This window comes from Dermacentor variabilis, chromosome 1 (genome assembly GCF_050947875.1).
Source record: "Dermacentor variabilis isolate Ectoservices chromosome 1, ASM5094787v1, whole genome shotgun sequence".
NCBI classification, from domain to species: domain Eukaryota; kingdom Metazoa; phylum Arthropoda; class Arachnida; order Ixodida; family Ixodidae; genus Dermacentor; species Dermacentor variabilis.
In genome coordinates, this window is record NC_134568.1 from 69,332,971 (window position 1) to 69,358,641 (window position 25,671).

Here is a 25,671-nt window from a genome sequence, read left to right on the forward strand (position 1 = left end):
TTGAGCTTGTGCTGCCTACAGAACACGAATATTTGTCTTGCAGGTGTTGTTTAGTACAGGTAGACTATATCTTTAAAAACCGAGAAAGAGAGCTCTGTAGAGTATCAGCATTGCGTCTACTGCCATCGTCTACTGTCAAGTATTTCAACAACTGGGAGGTTGCTGTCAGACGCCGTTTCATGTAGGCCACGTGCGGGCTCCCACAGCGGTCTCGGTCAATAATTACGCCAAGAAATCTGTGGGTTCTGACATAGGAAATGGTCCGCCCATTGATTGAGATGACATAAGGCGTCATTGGTTTGCGAGTAAATGCCACTAATGCGCATTTCTTTGGTGATATGCTGAGACCTTGTTTACACAAGTAGCTCGTTGTCAAAGTTGCCGCTCTTTGAAGCCGCTCACGTATCTAAGGACGTGTGACTGCCGAAGTCCAGACAGAAATGTCGTCTGCTTATATGGAAATTTTGATTGTAGTTGGCAAGTATCCAGCAACTTTTTAAAAGATTTTTAAAAAACCCAAGAACTCTAGAGAAATCGCACCAACTGCGTAGTAGCGGCAGTCGTATGTACTGACAGCCAATATTTTTTTCATCACGAAGTGTTCATTAGTTAATTGCATTTAATTATTGCACTAATAATTATTGATTGAATTTCAAACATATTCATTACAATGTTGTAAGGCACTTTAAATAGCCTCCGAATCAAGCATTTATTTCGTGCTGAAGTGGTCCTGGTTGTTTTTTCCAACAAAAAACAAACGCCCGCGAAATGCGCGAAATACGAAATAGATGCGCTCACACGCCGCTACTCAAGCGCCTACAAGCAACCATTGAAAGGTATACGGCTGCATTCTCTTATCGCCGCATCGTACAAGGCTCTGCTACGCTTATCAATGCGTCAGCGGCGTCTTCTCTTGATGGCGCGACCATCACATAGCGTGAAGCCCTGTATCGAGCTGCCGCCGCTAGTAAAGGCGCGTATCCGTGGCTACTCGCTTGGGAGCGCTTGAGCAGCGGGGCGCGAGCGCGTATCTATTTCGTATTTTGGATGTTTCGCGCGCTTTTGTTTTTTCTCGGAAAAACCAACGAGGCAAAGCAGAGCACTAAACAAATGCTTGATTCGGAGGTTATCTGAGGTGCCCTACAACTTTGTAATTGATATGTTTGCGATTCAATCAATAATTAAAATGTTTAATAATTAAAAGTAATTAAGTAAGTAATACTTCGTGATGAAAAACATACTGGCCGTAAGTACATACGACCAAAGCTACTATGCGGTCGGTACGATTTCTCTAGAGCTCTTGGGTATTTTTAAAATCTTGGTCCACGTTAAGTGGGACACACTGTATATATATTGATTTTCCTGGAGGAGCAGGTGGAGAGGTTGGATTCATGTTTTCCCCGCTTCTCAATTTCTCTTACATATATATGGTACTATATGTGATAAAAATTACTCGAAAAAATATTCTGATTAACGTGGAAACAGATTTAAAAAAGAACGAATGGTGGATGACGTAATGCCACACTTAAGTGCGAGATTGAAAACTAAAATTCTGGGGTCTTACGTGCCAAAACCACGACATGATTCTGGGGGACGCCGTGGTGAGGGACTCCGGATTAATTTCCGCGCCTAGAGTTCTTTGACGTGCACCCAATGCACGGTACCCGGGAGTCCTTGCATTTCACCCCCATCGAAATGCGTCAGCCGCGGCCGAGATTCGATCCCGCACCCTCGGGCCAGGCAGCGCAACGCCATAGCCACTCAGCAACCACGGCGGGTAGGTTGAAAAATAAAGTTCAAACGCACCCACACTGTCAGTGCTTTGAGGCTAGGTTGCACGAAACAGGAAAATCCCGCACACCACTTAATGCCCTCCTTGCAGTGTCTAGAGAAGGCCACGCTCCAAGAATACTCCCTAAAAAGAGTGCACGACTCCCCGTTGTTTTACACTTGACCCGCACTTCTCGCCTTTGCTAAGCATAAAGTGGACAAGTTAACAGCGCATGCCATATATCCTCATCCGATTCATCACAAGCTCATGATTCTGATTCAGCGCGTCCTATATTATGAGGAAGTGGCTCCTGAAGCCCACACATGAAGCGAAGTTTCTACATCTCTCGGTAAGTTAATAGAAAATCTAAATTTTAGTTCAGGGTCCACTGCATGAAGAAGAGGTTGTTTCACTGCGTCGGTCGGACCAGGTTGTCGAAGACCATTCCACGGAAATTTTCTTCATAATGTGTTTTAGGCCATGGCTGAAGACAGTAATACCGCACATTTCACCGTGTTCATGAGCCAGTTTTGCAATTTAGTCAGACCGGTGGTTTCTGAACTATCCAATGTGGCTTGGCACCCATTGAAATACATCATGTCCACGAGATGCCTTGCTGAGCACGTATTGCGCAATTGAAACAATAATTTCACTGTTTGATGCCCTGGCGTGGATGTTCCTCAGAAGCTCTAGCGCCGACTTCAAGTTCGAACGAACCACCCCTTTATCAGATGCGTCACTTTGGGCAAAGACTGGTGCTCTGGGCCTCTCGCAGTTATGCATTTTTTTACGTTCTTGCCATTTTCGTGAGAATCATTGCATCAAGGATGAGTGAGAACATGTTCCCACGACCACCTGAACAACGTCAGTCGTCTACTTCATCGCTCATTTTTGGACGACGTGCCTTTGGAAGCTCGGACCAGCACTATTCCTGGGAGAGCTCAACGCCAGAAGTCATGGACTCTGACAGCGAGTACACCGTTGTCATGGGCCGCCGTAAGAAGAAGATGCGCCGTATGCCGACTGAGGCGACTTCATCGCATCAGAGTGAGCAAGAATCCTTCATGGTTTCTTACGTGCCGCTCTCGACGTCACACAGCATGAACTCCCTCAGCAGACAGTTTCTAACCGAATATTTTGAAAGTGTGGCCCCTGGGCAAATTAACGAGATCAGGATCAACGCTCGCAAGAACATCCTGACAATAGATGTAAAAAATTCCGTAGTACTTGAGAAGTTAAAGACCATTCCACAATTAAGCGCAATCCCCGTCCGCTCCTTTATTACTTACGGGAAGGAGACTACAACTGGAGTGATTTCCGACGTGGAGCTTGAGATCAAGGATGCGGACCTCAAGACTCTTTTGAGGTCATCGGTGCGCATTCTTGAGATTCACCGCTTGGGGCAGTCTCGATGTATCAAGTTAACATTTGCTTCTTCGACATTACCAACGTCTGTCAAAGTGGGCTACGTTATACACCGAGTACGACCATTCGTTCCGAGGCCTATTCAGTGCCGGAAATGTCACAAGATAGGACACGTGAGCGCTGTTTGTAGAAGCAAAGCCACCTGCTCGCGTTGCGGCGGAGAGCACGATACCACCGACTGTGAGACGTCCTCATATAAATGTCCCAACTGTACTGGCTCTCACGAAGCGACTTCGAAGGAATGCCCGAAGATGAAACAAGAGGTTCGTATTCTTCGAAAAATGGCCAGAGACCAATCTTCACGTAAAGAGGCTGCTCAATCTGTTCGCCAATGTGACCAACGCTCGCGACAGCAGCGTCACAAAACCATTTCAGGAGAACTACCTAGCGTGTCGCAAGTACCACGACCACCTCTGCCTGTGCGTGCATCAAAGACGTTAACGGCGTCTACTGATAATTCAAGGTCCACGAGAGCACGCGGCAAACATTCACCTCCTCCGGCTGATACAGACACGGAATGGCCTTTGCTGCCCTCTAGGCCCACGGCCATGCCAGCGGGCACTAGCGGTCCTCTGCGCCATGAAGCCAAGAATTATAGGGCCAATGAAACCGGTGACACTACGGACAAGCAAGGATATGAACACAATGAGAAGGAGAATGTACAAAAAATGCTAAAGCACCTAGTCGAGTCTATGCGCGTGATTCTCGGTGGTCTCGAGACTCCGGCCGCTAAAAGTGCCCTACAAGTGCTCGCCGTGCTAGAGCCGCTTATTGCAGGTCTTTATATGCTATAAAGATTTTGTTTGGCGCTTGTGCTGTTCACGCAGGGGAGGCCCACACCCAGCTTCGTCCTAGTGCCTCTATTTTTAAGTTCACTGGAATTGATGACTACAGACTTGAAGCGAAACCTGATTGTGGCTTCATGGACGACATTTGTGAATGTTTATCATCAGAGTGCTGAACTTGCTTTCACCTTTGCGCATCCTTCTTGTTATGTCATCATCATCTCTCATCACATCTTTATGTCCCCGTCCCCCCTCCCCCTGTGCAGAGTAGCAGGCTAGAGCACCTTAGCTCAGGCCGACCTCTCTGCCTTCTTTCAATTAAATTATCTCTCTCTTGGGCAATGAACTTCGTTTCTGTCAGTATGGCGCATAACTTTGATGTAGTGCATAATGTCAAGCGAGAAATCTTAAATAGACGCTGTTCACACGACGTTGGAATCACAATAGCGCACGCTGAGCTATGCTGAATACAGAACCTACACGTATACGTATCTGTTTTGTTCTTGCATGTTTCTCGGGAAGTTCCATCATAACAAGCTGGACTGCCACCAAGGAGGAACTTCGCATTTTTATCTTAATATCTTCGACTTCTACCTACACTTGTGGCTGCGGGTGAATCCATGGTAGCTGGCGATCCTTGCAACGTTTATATCCGGGAATGCTTGCCTGTCGTCTTCGTAATTGAACATGTACATGAGACCCACTTCTTGAAGGTAGCGTTGTTGATAGAGGATGCCAGTTGTGATGCCTAGAGGTATGGCGATATAGTGGTTGCAGCACGGTAATAGGTGACTATCGTGCCTCTGCCATAGCTACTGTACTTTGACTTCGCCTTCGGTACACCAAGATAGACACGAAGGCTCCTTGCCATTTATCAAGCGCCTCTTATTCTCCGTGAAATGGGATATTTCTCGCGCTACTTATCCTTAGCACGACGTCAGCAAATGTCGCCCTTTGTCATGTCGCTACGATAATGTCAATGACGCCAAGTCCGGCAGTTTCAGACCAACTTCGGTAACAAATTAAAATATTCTAGCGTTTTCCGACCTTCATACTCTCTCAGTATAATCATTTTACCCGCGAAGAGAGTATGGTAGAGTCTTTACAACTTGGAAAACATATGTCAGCTATTCATTTCGTTCGTCCTTGCATCTAACTGCTCCTGCCATTGATGCGTTCATTTCATTGGTCGAGACCGTCCTTTCATATATGCCTGCTTTGCCGAAAAATCTTGACGGCTCTTGGAAACGCATTCTTTACATCCTCTCTCTCCTTTTCTTTCTTTCTTTTTTTAATTGCTATTCCGTTCTCATTCGACTACGGTACCAGGCGTCGAAAGCGCCTTCGTCTGTCGCTTCGTGTACCGCGCGTGTTGACAGAAAAGCAACGCGTGTGCGTACCCGCAAGCTATGTGCGCTATGCGACGCGCGGGCGTCACTGCGCTGGCCGTTTTTCGCGTCGCATTGTTCGCGGTCAGCCGCTATCACAGTGCACGCGAACGAACATAAATGGCGAACACGACGGGGCGCGAAAAGAATCGTGTGCGTGCGTGTGCGTGCGTGTGCGTGCGTGCGCCGAATCCATTGTCGCGCGAAGAGCGCGACGCGGCTCGAGCCATACGAGACAAAGGGCGCTCGCTGAGCGGGGCGGCAGAACCACGGCGGAAAAGTTTACGAGCGCCGGCGCTTACAACTCCTGCGCGTTGAGCAAACGATTCCTACCCCCCCCCCCACGTGTCTGTTTGTTGTTATTTATTTTTTATTATCTTATTAAGTTATTCCCGCAATCATCTATAGTCCTCTTTCGCATCACTACTGTCGCTACTGGGAACTGAGCCAGTCCTTGCAGTGTAGCGCTTTTGTCGTTTTCTCGAAGCCCTCTTTACTTTTTTTTTATTGCGAAAGCAATACTGTTTGAGGTTTCTGCTCTTGGTCGCCGTCCCGGAGAATCCACCATTGACCTTTAGCGTGACCTATGTGCGACGTCATGCCGGCTGTGGAAAAGCGGGGCCCCAACTCGGCTCGTCGCGATCGTCCCAGCGCATCCTCCACGGTATGTCGGATGATGTGTATAAGGTGAAGCTGCAACGATGTGCTGCAGCTAAGAAGCGGCGGCGTGCGGAAGAAACGGATGAAGAGCGGGAACAACGTTTAGCTAAACGGCGTGCATATTATGCAGCCAGGCGAATGCGTTCGACATCTCTTGATCTGGGTGCATCTACAAGTATCATGCATGCTGTCAATGCTGACGCGACTTTGGCGACACCTGATCGTTCGACAGCAAGCCTTATGGATGCTTTAAATGGCGACGAGACTGCATCTACACGTTCGATGAGCAGTATGGGACTCTAAAACCTGAACAGAAGATTCCTTTCGCAATCCACTAGGCTTAGCCAAGCTAAGCCTCTGCCAATTTTTTGCTTCAGGTTTATCTAGTCGTGATATCGTAATGCTTCCAAGATACTTTAATCGAAGTGAGTTCACCGAGGTACTAGAACTTTAGTCGCGAGCTATATATACTCTTCTGTTTTTTGGGCGCACAACCCTTCTCTCAGTATACTAGTGCAGTGCTCGTAGGATCAATATATAAAAAGAAACCTAATTGGTGGCGACATGGTACAGAATTGAGCAACTGTGGTTTAATAATAATAATAATAATAATAATAATAATTATTATTATTATTATTATTATTATTATTATTATTATTATTATTATTATTATTATTATTTGGTTTCAAGTTCACCTTGTTTCTTCTTTAATGCGCGACGACTAAAAAAAAACGTGCATTATACGTTGTCAAGAGAAGTGTTGCGCGACTTCTGCATGCTCAAGCGCATGCCCGCTGCAAAACTTTTTTTTAAATTCTGCTATGGTACATACCTTAAATAGAATAGTCGTATCAGTGATAGACGTTTAATGTTGCCAAAATTTTGTATTTGGTCCAAATGAATAACGAAGCGAATGTATTGATAGAAGATGAGGGGGGATGGGGGAGGGGGGCGATTTCACTGGATGTCCTAAAAATCGTCCCATTGTGATTTACAACAGGATTCAGTGTTGAGAAATACAGGTATGCCTTTCTCGTACGTGCTTTGTCGTCTGTGTACTCGTTTATCTTCTAAGTTCATGGAGGAAGATAGCTCTACTCGACTGCGAGGGATGCCTCACTCGCTAAATCGAATAAAGGGAAAATGACACATCCACCTAATAGCAGCAATTGCTACAAAGAAAACCCATACGGGTTCCTCGAAAGAATAGCCTCGCAGTTGAAGAAAAATTCGTCCTGGTCCGGGACTCGTACACGAGCCATTGCTATTAAGTCAAACACTTGCCTTTACTTCGGGTTCTCGATAAATTCGACTTCGCCCTGCCATCTGCTAGCGGCCTGGTTAGCTCAGATGGTGGAGCGGCTGCCCCGGAAAAGCGGTGGTCCGGGGTTCGAGTCCCGGACCAGGACAAGTTTTTCTTAAGCTGCGAAGCTTTTCTTTCGAGGAACCCGTATGGGTTTCCTTTGTAGCAATTGCTGTGATTGGGTGGATGTCTCATTTCCCCTTTATTAATTACTTCCCTCCACCTTGAGAGTTTCCGCAGAACTGTAACGCCAAACGCTAAATTGAAGTATGCAGTACGCGTGCCAAAGCACACAATAATCACAGCCCCGTAAACCTCCATGCTGAAGTAGTTTCTCAATCTTCAAACCTTAAGTGCGAGATAACAATATGCACAAAGAATAAAAAAGTTAACTCAATAAGAAGAGTGCTGCGTGCCCATAAATTTTCTTTCGTGAAAGAAAGTAAGGGGCACATGAAAAGCAGCATTTAAAAAAAAGATAACAGGAGGAGAGCTTTCAATTAAGCACGCTGGTCTGTACTTTTCTGGAAAGGGCCCTGATATTAATCGCATCCTCACATGGAGCCTTCTCCGCACTGTAAACATCCCAACGAGAAGCGGAAGGTGGGGGCGGAAGAACAAAGAGGAACGGAGCGGAACACAGGCACGGAAGAAGCTGCGCTGGCAAAGCCGTGCTTGCAGGCGGTTGGGGTGTAGGAAGAAGCGTTATTGCGGGGACCTGCACGCACAATAATGCTGCGCTTCTTCTCACGGGCATCTGTCGTGTTTGCGCGCAGTTCAGCTGCGCGTGCCGTCTCATCGCAAAGGAGCTGCACTCTAGCAAGGGAGGCGAAAGAGAAGAACAACCCAGCAGGAATGAACAGCAACGGACACAGAGCTTTTGTTGTTGATGATGTTGTTGCGCGCGCCCCTGCACCCTTCGCGCGAGTTGCACGCTTTCTTTCCTCCTCGGCGGTTTCTCCTTGCGCTCACCAGCGCATAAGACGCGCGCGTGAGTGGGCGCACGCTTTTGCAGCGTTCGCCGCGGTGCATGAATCCAGAGGAGGTGACGCAGCAGCGAGAAGACAAAAGGAGCTAGAAAAAAAAAAAAAAACAGCGGCGGCCAGGAGCCGCAGGCTACACTGCGTGCCGCTGCTGCTGTTGCCCCGCGAGAGTGACGAGTTCGCCAGCGGTGCCGCACAGGAGGGCTTCTTGTGCGGTACGACGGCACGTGCATACATTAGGCGCCGCCGACTCTGCCACGGTCAGAGGCATGCACGTGACAAATGAACGCAACAAATGTGCATATTATGTGTTTCTGCCCCGACATCAGCGGTAGCTCGGGAGTTGGTCGCTGGGAAGAGACCCCCGCCACCAGGTTGCGAGAACAGCGCGTAGCCGCGTAGGCGCCCGCACACGTTCTGCTCCTAGCGGGAACTTCGGGCAGTCCCATCCGGTAGCTGACGCTGTGCAGACACTTCGTCCTACGGAGCTGACTTGCGCGCCTGAGATACCGTGGCATAAGAGTAGAGCGGCTGCCCCGGCTGCCCCTGTGCGTTCCCACTTAGGAATTGTCCTTTCTTTCCCCCTTCCTAATAGCGTCTCTGATGTTACGCACTGAGGGAAATGCGAAATTGGTGCTGGTTAGCGGCACTGCCCCTTCAACTTGTGGGTGATATAGTATAACTCGATATGGGCATAATGGGAAAGCTAAGGTTGACCGCACCTGCTAAGTTTCTCCTTCCGCTTACACGTTTATTACGTACATATACTTCTTATGCAGCTTGATGCCTCTTTGCGTGCTGGGTGCCCTAAGACTTCCAAAGTCAATAGAAGGCCATTTTGAGGGGTAAATCATGGCGCACGTTGTCCTCTATATATTCTGCACGCTGTAATATATGTACACCATGCGTGCCTAACTGGCTATTGATTAGACTATGTATTGGTGAAACGATTGGACTCCGTCATTAGGAAACGCAGGGAAACTCAGAGTTTTAACTTGTGTAGCTTCTGGATGTGTGTGTGTGTGTGTGTGAGAGAGAGAGAGAGAGAGAGAGAAAGAGAGAGAGAGAGATATCCCCTTTTTTATTGCGTTGGAAATTATCTTAGACATTGGGTTTTAAGTTTCTGTCGATTAAACTCTACAATATTTCCTAGATACGTGTTAATGCTTTCCGAGGGAAAGCACAGATGGCGGTATAGTTAAATAGAACAACAACTGCAGGGATGCGTGTTTTCTCCACATAGGCAACTCGCTGCCTGCATAATGTATCGCAGCAAGGGTTGAGCGGCTGTGGCAACGCGCTGAGTGCGAGGACACCTCTTCATTAGAAGTATATATCCTAAACGCACTGATGGGATCACTAGTGATTTCGGAGTAATTAGGCGAACTGTCTTCATGACTTGCCGCACATGCTATGTCTATCTTCTCGTATAGTCTCGCCTAGAATGCAGAATCCCCTCACCTATCACGCGTGATGTTTATGATTATCAGTCAAGGCTGAGAAGAAATAGCACCCTGTACAATTATGTCATCATCATCATCATCAGCCTGGTTACGCCCACTGCAGGGCAAAGGCCTCTCCCATACTTCTCCAACATTATGTGCAATTTGCCGACGGACGCAATGGGGAATATCGAGGATTTGGAATGGGCACCATGTGAAACCACGTTGAAGAGATAGTTATACCGCCTAGTCCGACGAAAATGTAACATCTCACCTGAGTAAACTGTGGCAGAAATAAGCATTTAGCGCCGAATTAAGAAAGCGTTTTGATGGTAAGAACAGTGCATCATTGCCTGGCTGCCTACGCTGATAATATGTTCATTATCCTTATCGCTCGGTGCCTGTTCATACGAATCGTTTTGTCCTACCAACTGCTTTGTGAAAACGGCCGAGCATTCCCGTTACTTGAGCACTCTCTTCTAGCCTGTAAATACATTCGGTCAGCTGCAAGGAACAGCTTCCATTGTCCTGTCAAGGTCTTTTACCAAGGTCGCTCTTGCTGAAGGACAGACCGCCTGTATAAGGGGAAAAGTTAAAGAAATGATCGATAGTGCTAGCAGAACTGATCCTCTTTCTATATTGTTTCTCTCGAACCATGCACTCGATCGTGCCTTGCTAACCTGTGCGTAATATAAAGTTGCCTCTCATGAAAAAAAACAAATTCAGGGGTGTTCCGTACCAAAACCACGATATGATTATGAGGCACGACGAAATCGGAGACTCCGGATTAATTTCAACCAGGTGCTCTCAGTACACGGGCATTATTGCATTTCGCCTCCATCGACATGCGGCCGCCGCGGCCGAGATTTGAACCCGCGCCCTTGGACTCAGCAGCGCAACGCCGCTACACCACCGCGATGGGTCGATGCCGCTCTTCGAATTCCACTGAAAAGTTGTTTTTTTTTTTTTTTAATATGGGGCCGTTTCCTCACGTTTGTGCCACCGTACAAGCCGAAAGCGTAGAGTTCTTTTGACTCCTCGCTTTCGCCATGGTCCGTCCAAGAACGCCTGAAGCATGCTCGGGAGTGTGCACAACAGTAGTATGCCCAAGAATGGGCTCCCTGCGCACACTTTCTTAGATGAAGTGCAGACACAAAATTTTACAGTCGCTAGCTTTGCTGAATTTAATGATGCGTATAAGCGCTGAATCACTGATTAAAAATTTGCGTTCTAGTCTGGCCGAGAACGTGCGTTTACAAACTACACCTAGCTGTGGTCTTAGCTAAGGCTCAGTCTTGTCTAATTGTCTAATGTATACAGTCCAAAACAATAGAGAGCTTTAGCCCTGGTGTATTACGGTGCGGCAAAGCACTGGAGAGTATACGGTAAATATTTGCGGTTCGTAAAGCGCAGCAGGTGTACAGCAGTAGATAACCGTGAAACCGTACGGCCCGGGGAATTTGAGCGTCCTACGAATGAGCTCGAGGTTGCGCACTCGATTTCTGGTCGCGGAGGTTAAATATCAACAGCGACGGAAAGAACAAACGCCGGCGTACTAAAACTTAAGGTAGGATAGGAAGGATTCGAGATGGTCAAAGTTATAGTGCGAAGTTCTCTTTAACAGAGTCCCTCACAGCCAATCGACCTTAGAAGAACTGAAGTTATGATCATTACAATCCGAAACAATATCGAATGAGAGGTTCTATGGCACGTAATTCAATTTCTTTAAGCGTGAGCTATTCGGCAAGACGATAGTAGCAGCATCCAGCCAGCAGTCACGGTCAAGAAAAGTCGGAAACGGTTTGCAAGGAAAGGGTCGCTTCAAAACTGAATTAGGCGTCCAATGGTGGCATCGAACCTGAGTTGAGCAGCCCGATGGTCTAAGCATTTGGCCACAACTGCAACTAAGCTCTACGTGCCAACGCCAACTACCGCCCTTTCAGGTGATTGCCCGCGTATGTCACATTGTGTATGTAGGAGGGGTGTGCGGAAGCGCATGCGCGCGTGCCAGTTTCCTTTGCGCCACAGACGCAGAAATGAAATGGGCAAATTACATTTGTTTAACCGCTTCACCAAAGATTCCAAAATGTGCGTTATATATATATATATATATATATATATATATATATATATATATATATATATATATATATCCTTTTCTGCTTGGTCGCTTTTCTCGTAGATTCGGCAGCGGAGACAACGCCACTTTGCGCACTCAGGCCTAAGGGATGGCGAAACGCTCCGCGTGCCACCGATGTTTACGTGCCTGAGAGGCTTCTCTGTTGATATTCGAGTAGGTGGCTTTTTTTTTTTTTCGCTTTGCTGTGTAGGAATGTTTGGTTCCTCTGTCCTGCAGCCTGCGGTGTCGACAGAAACGGCTTAAAACGGCCTAAAGACGGGCACACAACCACAGCAGCGGCGAGGAAAACGGCCTCTGCCATTCGGCGACACACGTACGCGCTGCCGGCTGTGGTCACCGTGACCCCTCGTGCTTAACGCCGTAAGTGACTTTTATAGGAAGGAAACCGAAGAGAAATGTGCCGCACCGTAACTGTCTCTCGTGAGGACACCTTAACAGCATAGGGGAGGTGTGAGGGGAATAAATGAAGAGGAAGGAGACCTCCCCAGTCTAGCGGCGAGGACGCCCTGCTAACGCCCTGCTAACCTAACGCAGGTTGCACGCACGCACATACACGTCGACGTCGAAGACGGAGCACGGAGGGAGGGCATGTCGGGAAGAATGGGTGCTCGCGCGGAGTCGCGGGGGAGGGGGAAGCCGCTGTGCCGGTGCAAGGTGCCGTCGGCGGCCTGAGAAACCCCCTGATTTGACGGGGCAGCGCATTCATTAGGCGGCTATTAATTAGCCGCGTTTCCTTCCGCGCGGCCGGCGTCTGAGCTTTCACCGGAGGCGGCCCGGGGACAAGCTGTCGCGCAATATGGCCGGGCTGGCGTTTGCCCGCGCTTGGCTGCGGCGATGGGCGGAGGGGTGCGGAGTTGCTGCCGGTCCCGAGGCGTCGACTATGGCCAGCGTCGCGCGACGACCGCAAGAACGATGCAGGAATAGGCGACTCCGCCGGAACCCATCGCGCTCGAGTCGGCATCGCTCGGTTACTGCATCGCCGAGTGAGGTTTGCACGTTTGCTCCTACCATACGCATAATGGAAGAGAAAGTGTCAGCTCGCGCTAACATTGTTTGCAATGAAACAGGTATATTGAGGAGCAAAGTGAAACGGGGATGGTGGCTGATATGGGCCTGCATGGTGGCCGCGTAAAAAAGTTTGCCACTACATCATGCCACAAAATGAAGGGGTGTGCTGTTTACAAGTATCGTCTCGTGCGAGTCTTGCTTTGATAACACAGTTGTGCTCATCGACACGCCGAGGTGGTTCAGTGGCTATTGCGTTGTGCTGCTGAGCATGTAGTAGCGACTGCGATTCTGGTGGGCCGGTGTCTAATGACGAAAACGCTCGTGTACGATGCTTTGGGTGCGCGTCAAAGAAACTCAGGTGGTCAAAGCTTAATTATGTATTTCAAAGTACCTTACTGGCCCAAAGGGGAGCATTGAGTAAAGGGGGCGTCGTTGAAAAAATGACAACAGAAAACCGGTACATGAGAGCTCAAAATAGGGAAGCTAAAGATGTTTAAATTGATAACGTGCTCGCAAAACAGTGTTACAAGTAAAAACGGTAAAGCAATGCAAAGAGTTGTCAGCAAAGGAATGAAAAATGTGGTTCACGGTAACATAAAAAGTGGCGCATCACTCGCTCAAAATAACCCACATAGAGCGATCACACACAAAAAAAAAAAACAAAATTGAAACAACACATTCAACAAAAAATTGGGAAAGAATAAGAAGGCCTACAGAAAGACACAGTTCAACCCGGCGTACAGAATGGCGCATTGAAAAAGAAAAGAAAGGAGAGAGAGAAGAGACATGGCACTTATTATATATGACATGACACATGTACAGATGAATATGTTTGTTGTGATGAAAACTGCAGGTTCAGTATCTGTCTGAGTTTATCTTTGCTCATTTGCGCGACAGTGCTATTAGGAAGCGAATTCCATAACCGAATTGCTCGTGGTAGAGCCGAGAAGTTAAATGCGTTAGTGCTCCCATAAATGCTAGTGAGGTTTAAATTATTATAAAGTCGTCGTGACATGCAAGACGCGCGTTCCAGTGGCAAGTTTCATGGCTTCATTTGGTGAACATATCTATGGAACATATCTATGTCATGTCGGCTACTTAGTGATTATCTGTTACTCCGGAACCCATCACTACAGCGTTACTCATAATGCACTGCGCTGTTTCGGAACGTTAAATCACCTACCTTGGTTTAATTTTGAATTTGCTCATCCTCAAGATCGCAACGAATTGTAGTAGATAAGTTTTTGGACAGCTTAGAATGAGCGAGTTCGTCAACTGATTGTTTATGTTCGTTCTAATCTATAATTTAAGAGCGCCATTGCAAACAAGCGTCGCGTACATTTTTCTTGAACGTGGAATGTTTTTGGTGCCCCCTCAAGGCGGCGTCAAGTGCAGTTACGATCGCGCATCTCCCTCGCTTGACGTTCACTGAGCGTGCATGTGGCCCACCCGCGCGGATCACTGATCCTCGTCGCCGTAGAGCATCGCGCGCGTCATGTGAACGTTGCATATGGATGCCGCTCCGACCAGCGGCAAGTTGTATTTTCTTACGCCTTTATTTCCTTTCGTTGCGACACTTGGGGCTCAATTCTGGACGTTCCGCCATTTTCACCGCTTGCGCGGCGCAAGCGCCGGCGCTGCCATCTCTTGTTCAGTTCGGTGCTTATTCGCACCGCGTGAGGAAACTTCAAGGCGCCGCCTTACGTACATATTTTTTTATAAATTAAAAAGCCGCCGTTGTCATAACTTCTGGTGATGTGAAAAGTCATTAATATTGATCACAATACTGACACAGCAGTGAAAAGCGCAAGAAGTCGCAGGAGGTTTCTAATGTTCAATAAATGTTATTACAAATAAACGCGTTTTTTAAATGATGACCCAAAACACAAATGCCAAGGCCACCCGCGGGTAATGCGAATACTATGAGCACGCGTTATGAACAACAGATTTTCATGGCCCTAAACGACGGGAGATATGCGGTGCTACGCATGCCTGTCGGCCGCCGTTGCATATGGCCGCTCATTAGCATAAATCGCACGGCTTGTCGCACCACAATTTATGCCAGAAAATAACTGCAGTGGCGACCCAGCGCAACGTCACGCAACGTCAAATTGACGTTTACGAAACGGCCCTTCGTGTGACGCTCGTCAGGGGATATTCCTTCAGCCAATCAGCAAGCTGCCATGGCAGCTATCATGGACCAGCAACCACATATTCGCGAAATTGCAGATGCATTGCATGGGCTTCTGCACGCTACGCTCACTTTATTTTTAAAGCGCTAAGCTCACAGTATAGCTGCCAAGGACCAGAAAAAAAGTATTAGTCGATAAAATTTGCCGCTCCGCGTCACGTTTCGTCATCTTGGAGAAAGCGCAAAATTTCATTTTGTAAATCTTCCGCATCCCGGCACAAACTTCAAGACACGTGAGCTCTCGAAAGCCTGAGAGAATCAACATGGCGAATAATGGCAGCCGTGCAGCCGCCATGCGCGTCGAGAATAGAGCCGTAGATTCCGTGTCACGACTTGTTGTTATAGGTCACGCCAACGTTGCACTGTCCCGGTGTCGACGGAGCATGCGCAGTTTACGTGTGGAACGGTGGATGCATCTCCAGGGGCGCGGGCGATATGCAATGCGCAGCGTGTATACCTCCGCTCAATCGACTTGGCAGCGGAGCCACGGCACCGTTCTGGCTTCCGCTGCTGAGAGCTGTGCGCATGCTCACTAGCGTTTCTGCTGAGCAGCTGCGTGCACATATGCACACCGGCCTGAGTGGAAAAGATAGGCTTGATTCACACAGCCGTCACACGCCCCGTCCCGCAACAAAGTTGGCTTACGACGCCGGCGTCCCGTTTTTGGGGGGGAGAAACCGGCGAGGAAACGGTCCTTCCTGACAAACGCCGGTGCCGTTAGGGTGGCGGGAGGGGTAAGGTGAGGGCTGTGTGAATCAGGATAAACGTCAAGCTAAATCTGCCTAGTCCTTTCATTGGACGCTGGCAAATGTCGGCGCTTCTCCGTCAGTCCCATCTCGAGTACCGTCGAGGTGCGAAGCCTGCAACGCGGTTGGCGGCGCTGCATCTTCACGCCAGCATTTTGAGATGCCTGCGTACGGCTGTGCCGAGCATACGCGGTTGCCTCGCTTGCTGCTTCGCACCTGCATGCCGCCTCCGCGTATTGCTAGAGCACTAACCGTTACAGGAGCGCCGGCACCTCGGTGTTAATGCTTCACCCTTGCGGCGAAAGTGAATTTAGGTGGCTTACCGGGCGGAATAACTTGTTGTGTGCAGTGTAACAACTCTCTGCGCATTACAGGCCCTGTGTACTCGTCAACTAAAACATCTTAATAAGCGTTGCCGTCGTGTGAAGTGAAATATACCCATCCGCACTCCAGTCTTGTTCTTCAGAATGTCTGTCACTGCGCGTACTGTCAGGGAGCTTTGTAGAGAGCAAGTGACAGCTCCCCTGCCCGATTTCCCTCCCTCAGCTGCAGCGTACATTCTTTTCTGACTGCTTTGTAATATCTACTGGTGAACCTACTGTAAGGATTCTTCACTGCGGGACGAGGCGAGACGTTCGAACGTCAGCGATAGCCAACCGAAAGAAAGTGTGAAAGTGGAAAAAGAAAAACGAAAAAAAAAAGCTCTGTGCCCTTCCACTGTGTGAAGAAGGATGAACAGCGAAGATGTGGATGTGGACCCCTTAAGGGCGAACTGCACCTTCGCCGCGGGTCCGCCAGGCATTGCACTATCTTCGGAATTTTTTCCTACACGCGGGCACTACACACTAAACATTTTAACACCCTTAAGGGTGTAAATCAGTTTGTCGCCAGACGAACACCCTAAGGGTGCTCTTGTCTACACCCTACAGTTGGGGTGCCATTATAGCACCCTAGAGGAAGGGTGTCCAGCAAAATAAATTTAGGGTGTAGGGGTGCAAGTCCATATTAACACCCATCTATGTGGGTGTTGGAAGGGTGTACACCCTTTTATTTCTAGTGTGTATGGAAGGCAGGTTCGGCAGTACACGCCTTCAATTACTACTATGTACAGCGATTCACGCGTAACTCTCGCGTGTGTCCGAAGGTTCAAGTTCGGCTACCAAACGCACCGCCGAACAGCCGGCCTTGAAGCTTTGATGGGCGCACACACACCTATACGTGTGGATCACATTACATATTAGTAATTCACGGTGTATATTGCAAAATCTGTCTTCGCTGCACAAATACAACCTAGCAAATGTCACTTTTGAGCATGTATATCAACACCAACGGTTATCACGATTTCCAGATCCACATAACATGCAACACAGACTGGTACGATATATGCTGCATTTTCAAGCAAATTGTAAATATATTTATTGCATGCTGCAATACAGAGTACAAGATATACATAAATCACAGGAAATATAAACATGCACAATTACCAAACACATCGGTAAGTACAAGAACATGTACATTTCCCACAAAGGTATCTAAAATATATGTATTGATCAAATCTGTTATTAGAGAAGAAGCTATGTATAGCGGCACTGAAAGAGCCTGAGTTGACCTCGCAGTGTTTCGGGCCGCATAAAGGAATAAATTTTCAGTATTAGGCTCAATGAAGGAAAATTAAAGTTTTGATGCCTTGAAAAAAAAAGGGATATTGCAAAGGTGAATTAGGGAAGCAATTGAAATGCAGAGCAAACGCACAAGACACCTGTTATTTTGTAAACTAATGTAATCGCAAAGCATTAGGAAAAGTTTGGAAAGTCGATATAAGCATAACTGGCCGACATTTTTCGGACTGAAACAATACTTTCCAAGCGTAGACGTGCTTTAAGTGAGGCTTAAGCCAGCAGCATCATTGCTAATTTTCTCTTTCTAACAAGATTACTTGAGCACGAAAAATATGTAGAATTTTTTAGTGCCTACATAGTTTGTCCTCTTTTGTGAAACGAGAGTTCTCTGTGCTAAAGGTGCTGTGTAGCAGATTTTCTAACAATTCCAGTTTCTATAAATTTTTGTCTTGTAAGCCGAAGGCACTGGTACATATACAATATGTAGTTTGAAAATAGGTTCTTTTCTTACTACAAATCAACAGTGAATATTCCATTGACTATTGTGTGGGTGCAAAGTGCAGTAGAAGGCCTGATAAAAGCAAACCACTGTTGAGTAAACGATTTTGCTGAGCACGAAAGGTGGACAGTGTTTTAAAATAAATAGAAAATTTCTAAATTATTTGCACTTAGATGCAATAATACAAGATTAGGGCTTGCTGTAGCATGTGAGTATGCAAATTAGCAAATATGGTTTAATAAATTAGCCATACTCTGGTTACTAAAAGAACACAGGCAGTCATGTAAAAGTTCAAGTTAAATATCACACTGTTAACATTTGCCAGCAAATGGTCGTATCAAACATTATAAATATACTGAAAAAGGTGCTTTCTTGGGATAGTTGGCAATTATTGAGAAAAAATTACGTACAGCGTGAATTACAACGACTGCGAGAGACGACAGACTGCGCTGACTTCCAATAATATTTTATTCCGTTGCCACATTGTGTGTATGTATACAAGAGCGGGCATGCGCAGAAAATGAGTCACAAGAGGCGTCTAACAGCAAGTTATTGTACTAAGCACGTGGTCACCTGAAAAAAAACATAATTTCTATCTCATGAAATACAATACTTCACTAGGGTGAGCGTGATAGAGGGGGCACTAACGCACACACTACCCAGTTTTCTGGTGAAATTTGCTTCTATAATTTCCCGGATGACCTGTCTCGCTAAAACTTCCGTATCTTCAAAGAGGGGCACACAGCCAGTTCCAGGGCAATGGATGCCGAAGTGGCCTTGAACAGCGTTATGGACGTTATAGTGCACTCTTAAACGATCGTTTAGGCACCCGCCTGTCCGTCCAACGTATTTACTGCCTCAAAATAGGGGAATATGGTAAACCAAATTCGTTGCACATATCGCAAAACATTTTCTGTGCCCGACAGAGCAAGAACTCTGACGCGATTCAGGCGCGTGTACACACTTACAGAGCTTTGCCAGCTTTTCCGGGGTTGAGAAAAGGACTGTGATTCCTGGAGGTTGCCGAATCTTCTTTAGCCTATCGGAGACATCATGCACATACGGTGGCACTGCGAACCGATGTCTTTCAACCGGCTGGTCCCTTGACTGAGCAGGCTCATCACGGTTTGTGCCCCTCAGAAGCTGTTCCGCTATGGCTGAAATTAAGGCCAAAGGGTAGTCAACCCTAGAAAGGCGATCAACCTGTGCAGCAAGACTATGTTGCATCTCGTGTGAGCAAGATTTATTGAGCTGTTAAGGATGCAAAACTTTTAATACCTCATTTAACGAGGTTTGAGTGTGCAGAGTTAAAGGGCAAGAGTGACTTCTTACTTCTCGTTTCGAAGCACCAGCCTCAGATCTACAAAGCGCAAGGAATCATCAATGGGGACCTCATGCGTTAGTTGTAGAGGCTTTCTTAAACATCTCCAAGACTCCCGAATCAGCAGGCTCGAAAGCGTGATCAGTGCAATCAATAAATACCAGGTAGCAATTTACAAACCTGCACACTTTGACAGGAGATGCATCTAGGTGACCTTCAATATCGAAATCATGAGCTAGATAAATATCACATAATTGCGGCGTGAGGCATGATCCTATACAAACACCATTTATTTGTATATTGTGAAGGATCATGCTTGGCGCCGCCACTGATATTTATCTAGCCAATCATGATTGAAACATTCAAGGTCACCTGAATGCGTCTCACGTTGTCAAAGTGTGCAGGTTTGTGGACGACTACCTGATATTTATTGATTGCACTGATCACGCTTTAGAGCCTGCTGCTTTGGGAGACTTGGAGATCTTTTAAGAGCTGCAGCCTCTACAACTAACAAATGAGGTCCCCATTGATGATTCTTTGCGCTTTCTAGATCTCAGGCAGTGCCTTGAAAACAAACAAGTGTGCTAGTGCTTTGAAACGAGAAGTAAGAAGTCACTCTTGCCCTTTAACTCTGCACATTCAAAGCTTGTTAAACGAGGTATTGTGAAGTTTTGCCTCGTTAACAGCCTCAATAAATCTTGCTCACATGAAATGCAAGATAGTATAGCTGCACAGGTTGATCACCTTTCTTTGGTTGGCTACCCTTTGGCCTTAATTTCAGCCATAGCGGAACAGCTTCTGAAGGGCACAAAACGTGATGAGCACAGTCAAGGAACCAGCCGGTTGAAAGACACAGGTTCGCAGTGCTACCATATGTGCATGATGTCTCCGATAGGCTAAAAAAGATTCGGCAGCCTCCAGGAATCCCAGTCCTTTTCTCAGCCCCGGAAAAGCTGGCAAAGCTCTGTAAGCATGTAAACGCGCCTAAATCGCGTCAGAGTTCTTGCTCTGTCGGGCACAGAAACGATTTTGCGATATGTGCACCGAATGTGGTTTACCATATTCCCCTGTTTTGAGGCAGTAAATACGTTGGACAGACAGGCAGGTGCCTAAATGATCGTTTAAGAGTGCACTATAACATCCATAACACTGTTCAAGGCCACTTGGGCATTCATTGCCGGGACTGCCGCTGCATGCCCCTCTTTGAAGATACGCAAGTTCTAGCGAGACACAGCTCACCCGGTACATTATTGAAGCTGATTGCACCAGGAAATTGGGTAGTGTGTGCGCGTTAGTTCCCCCTCTATCACGCTGACCCCTAGTGAAGTCTTGTACCTCCACAGATAGATATCGTGATCTTTTTTTCGTGACCATGTTCTTAGTACATTGACTTGCTGTTAGAACACCCCTTGTGACTGCCTTTCATTTTCTGCACATGACCCCTCTTGTGTATAAACACACTATGTGGCAACGCAATAAAATATTGTTGGAAGTCAGCGCAGTGTATGTCATCTCTCACAGTCCTTGTCCTTCCCACTGTACATCATTTTTATACTGCACAGTGAATATTAATTGATTCAAAATTAGAAAAATATAGTACACATCTGAGCTGCAAAAATGCAATTGATGCAGCAAATGACGTTTAGTTTTCCAAAAGAAAAAACAGGTTCACGGTTAACCACGAGGTGCAGGGACTCCATTCTCTGAGCCTCTTGACCAATAAATGCAGCGCATGGCATTGCTGGAATCTTGCGTCCTGCATTAGCAAAATAAGAAGAGAATCATGAGAGTTCAGTCTATGCAATTACACATGTACACTGTGGAAAATTTGAGAAGGCAACAAGCTCCTGAAAGTAACAAACTTAATTAATGTGACTGGGAACAATGCACAGCTCAGGCAACTGGGCAAGACAGGTGAAAGGTAGGAGAAATTTTTATTTTGCAAATTTAGGAATAGCATTTACTGTGAACACTAAACCACTATGTCACTTTGAATTCAAGGCACATACAGCAGCAAAAGCAAATAAATTTACAGTAGCCTTTTTACCATAGAAAATAAGAATGAATTAAATTTAATGACACCACCAATGACATCTCTCAACAGAAATTTGTCCAAGAGTGTGTATGTGACCTTAATATAAATTGACATGAAATCTGCAATATATCTCTGCATTACACTTTATAAGTACTGCAGCTGAGAACCTTACGGGATATGGGACATTAAGAGTGACATGCACAAGTCATTAAAAAATGGCTGTTTTTACACAACGTTATCACACTAGGAGACAAAGAGTAGTTTTACAGAGAGTGCACACAAAATGAAAATGAGGGAACCCTCACTGGCATTCTCATTTGCCCTGCAATACCTGCATCCAGCCCAACAATCTCCAAATCTCCAATGCAGTTTATTAGACCATTTCTGTATACAGGAATTTATTGGGTATTTTTTATTTACTAATTTAGTAGGAACTGACATTTCGGCATACTTTCCTTGAAAATTTAGCATGTGTTAACTATTTTCCTTAGAGCAGGCCCCTTTCTTTCAATGGGTTAGCTTGGCGATATGGTGACAAGTAGTATTCCCAAAGATCATAAGTTTAAATAAACTTATGATCCTTCGTCATGCTCCCACTTTTTACTTCATGCCCTAAACTGTGATACCCCTCCTAGGCAGTTTATGTTATTCTGCGAATACCTACATGGTCCTTCTGTATGTAGCCTCTCAACTAGAGTCTGAAATTTCTCGTCTCCTAAAAAAATCGTCTTTACCACCCGAAATATACTGCACGGTTACCCCTCATTGGGGGGGGGGAGGGATTGTATATTAGTGTTCATATTCAATGAACCTCAGAGCCACAACCATTTCTCATCCTGTGTTGCCACTACCCGCATGAGTCGCTATGGTTGTAAATTGGCTACCCACCCTCTTCCGCCTAAAAGTAAATTTTTCCACATGGAAAATCACCACAGCATTGCATTTGATTGAATGAGTCCTCCTGTGCATGTTTTTTTTCTCGTCTTGTAATGGCTAGGTTCAACATGGTCAAGTTGTCTAAAAACTGCCAAGCCCCAAGCAATACTTTGTGTAGTTTCAAAATTATGAAACATTCATTTTTCAAGACTTGTCCCAAATTAAGCATGAGGCAGATTTTCATGATGCAAATGAAGAAAGGTTGTGCTTAGTGACAGTGATAGGCCTACTATATCCTGCAAAACTGTGTGAAATGACATATGCTTGCAATATTCATGGGCAGCTAGCTCAGTACAAGAAATAGGCGCAATGCTTGCGGAAATATTTTTTAACACCCATGAGAGGTCCTAGTTTCTTGTAATTTCTTCAAATCCCTTGCAGTCTAGATTGCAATCCGGCGCATTTTGATATTGTATTTGAAAAAAAAACAGCTCAAATTTTAAGGTTTTGAGAATGAAACCGGATTAAATTAAAGGTAGCAGAGTAATGCAACGAGCAAATAACAAGCTCATTGCATTCCTTTCCTGCAAAAACATTGGTAGCAGGAAGGTCATACGAAATTAGCACTGAATGCACAATAAAGAATATCATGCTGGAATGCTCCAGTCTGTGAATATTCTTGCACAAAGAAAATCTTCATTATGAAAGGCCATCAAGAAAATGCAAGTGTATGCTTTGGATCAGCAGTCATACCTGCAGTATGCAGTACAATCGGCAATATTTAAAAACACACACAACTGCACATAATATCAAGCTTAGGCCGCCAAGGAGCCTCAGAGTTTTAAATTATAACTTGACTTACTATATTAAACTTCACACCTGTATCTACTTACAATGTTGTCTTCCCAACGGATTCCTAGAAGACATCAACCATCTATCTGCCTGAAGGCGAACGCAAGTGGCTTGCTCTTGATGGAGGGCACCAAGGCTGGGCATTGTGAAATTGCTGCAATCATCTGCATGACCTGCGAGAAACAACGCTCGAAGTTCAAGATAAACAAATGCTACTAGAATGAAAGACAAGATCACTGGCAATGAGCATCGTTCTGATTTGCACGAGAAAAGCAAAAAAATATGGACTTTGTGCTGCTTACTGAAAAAGAAGCAAGCTTCCTTCCAGATGTTGCAGTCATGCATTAACATTGTCACACAGCTGCACGTTTGTATGCTCATATGCTGCTGTCGGTACTCTGCCAACATGCTTTGCATAGCTTATTATTTCAAGTTATATTGATCATTGTGTTTTCTTCCCAATTTTTGGCAAACAGCACCAGCAAAGAAGTAGCTCACTTACGCACACACACTCCCTTGTGAGGAGCGAATTCACATACACGCACGCATGCATGCACGCGCGCGCACACACACACACGCACGCACAACAAACACACAAGCCTCTACCACATAAGCAGCTTCCCACGCTTGACACACTGCATTTTTTATCCTTTGACACTCCTACTGCTAAGGCATAAAAAAGCATTCGTGTGACCAACCCCAAACTCCTCAACCTACACTTCCAGCTTAAACACTTTCTCGAGAGCCAGGACAAGCCTTCCAGCTTCCCCAGTTCTCCAAACTGTAGTTACGAATTTCAATAGGGCTATAGGCGACAGCTCTCGAAGGGCATGCAAACTACCAGGAGAGACCTAAAGCTTGCATATGATACCTCTAAAGCACAACAACAACACTCCAAATTTTCAAAATTCATTAGAGCTCCTGAGGACAATTGCTATATACGTAGGACGTCTCGAATAACCTGCTGTTCACAATTTCAGCGGTTGTCTGTATCAACGGAAATGTGGGCTAATGGGAAATTCGCGTCTTTAAGATCAGAATTAGTGTAATGGCGAAACACACTACCAGATTTCTTAATCATTTATTTATGCTCTGGATGTAACGTTCCCTTTAGAATAACAATCAAAGATATCAATTCATCAGGGCAGAGGAGGGAAAAAGGAGGAAGCGTATACCTGACGCCTTCCCACTGATCCTCCAGAGAAACGGCGCCTCATACAGCAGTTGTCCATGTTGGCTTGAAACCAAACTCGGGTTTCAGGCGGCAACACTCGCTGCACCAAATTGGAAGAGTTTTATTTCGAGTAAAACTTTACCGGCCTTATGCAATACATATGCACGCACACAAAACGCACTAGCGCGCACACAAATAAACGCACTCTCAAAGCGCAGACACAAAAGCACGCACGCGCACATTGATAAACACAAACAAGCACACATACATGCAGGCAGACACGCTACCACGTGCACGCACACACAGCGACCCACACAGAAACAAGCTCACAAAACACGTACTGTACGCACTAGACACACGCAAGCACGCCGGCCCATACAAACCGGCATGCACGCGCGCGCACACGCACACGCACACACACACACACGCACACAAAGCGAGCTGAGCGCACGCACACACACGAATCGAGCCGAGCGCGAGCACGCACACACGCACAGACAAAACGAGCCGAAAACATGCTAAAGGCGCCCGGCAAGCAGCAACAGCAGCACGCGACCGCATCAGGGAGAACCAATACCGCGCCAGTTCTTTCGAAAGGTGGCAAAGTCAGCAGTCCTTTTTCTACGCGACGCAAAAGTGGTCGACCACATTACAAGAAGCCACGCTGAACGCACAAAAGAATCACATCTACGAACGTTCAAGCGCTAAAAAACAAAGCGTAACTATGCAGGCGCACCGCGAAGTAAGACGGGGCGCGATCGAGGTAGTTAACTTGCCCCACTAGGAGTGCAGCTGCTCTTGCTCTTAAATTAGTGAATTATGCTACGAGATCACAGTAAGAAACTTCTAGAGCGAACAAAAACACGTAACCCACCAAAGAAATACCAAATAAATGGGCACTTGCCTGAAAATTCCCATTATGGCAGTACTACCGATCGCCGACACAGGGCACATTGCAACTGCTCGTCTCAGCGTCCGTGGATCCATCTTCCAGTGCGTACGAACGCTTTGCTTTGAAGTGGAGCACGAGTAATACACAAAGCACGGGCCACACCTTTTTCTACACCGCGCACAAAACTAATCACACGTGTAAAATTATTTCGCACAGCGCGAGACGCGAACGCATTTCATGTAGCGAGAGAATGCAATAATGGCGTAGCTTCCGCCTTCCCGTCCTGCCGCGCGCCGAAGTGACGTCGTGTGACTCTACAGCCTCTTCCCGTCACTTCCGGTCGCTTTTCATTGGGCAGGGGGCGGCCGCGCAAATTGAAGGTTTATTCTGACAGGTTTGCTTGCTCGCATGGCCGCCTGTTTGCTGCTGCGTCGTTCTGGTCTGCAACTAGAGCGGTGATACGGGTAGTTGTTACTACGTTTTGTGCCGAGCATTTTTTTTTTGGGGGGGGGGCGCAGTCTGTGCTGCATGACTGAGGGTACAGTACACAAATCGGGACCG

The 25,671-nt window shown here is 46.5% G+C and overlaps 1 protein-coding gene and 1 long non-coding RNA gene across 8 annotated transcripts in view; one reads left to right on the forward strand and one right to left on the reverse strand.

The window, feature by feature from the left end:
- Positions 1-25,671, forward strand: part of LOC142579011 (uncharacterized) — a 465,789-nt gene that overhangs the window by 207,676 nt on the left and 232,442 nt on the right. The window lies entirely within an intron of this gene.
- LOC142579001 (uncharacterized) lies at positions 20,728-25,386 on the reverse strand. Of its 2 annotated transcripts, none has more exons than XR_012827346.1 (3): positions 25,123-25,386; positions 23,086-23,217; positions 20,728-21,037 (listed from the first exon to the last, which is right to left on the reverse strand). It is a non-coding gene; the product is annotated as an uncharacterized LOC142579001 (long non-coding RNA). The 2 variants fall into 2 exon arrangements; XR_012827348.1 differs by lacking the exon at positions 25,123-25,386 and adding an exon at positions 24,220-24,289.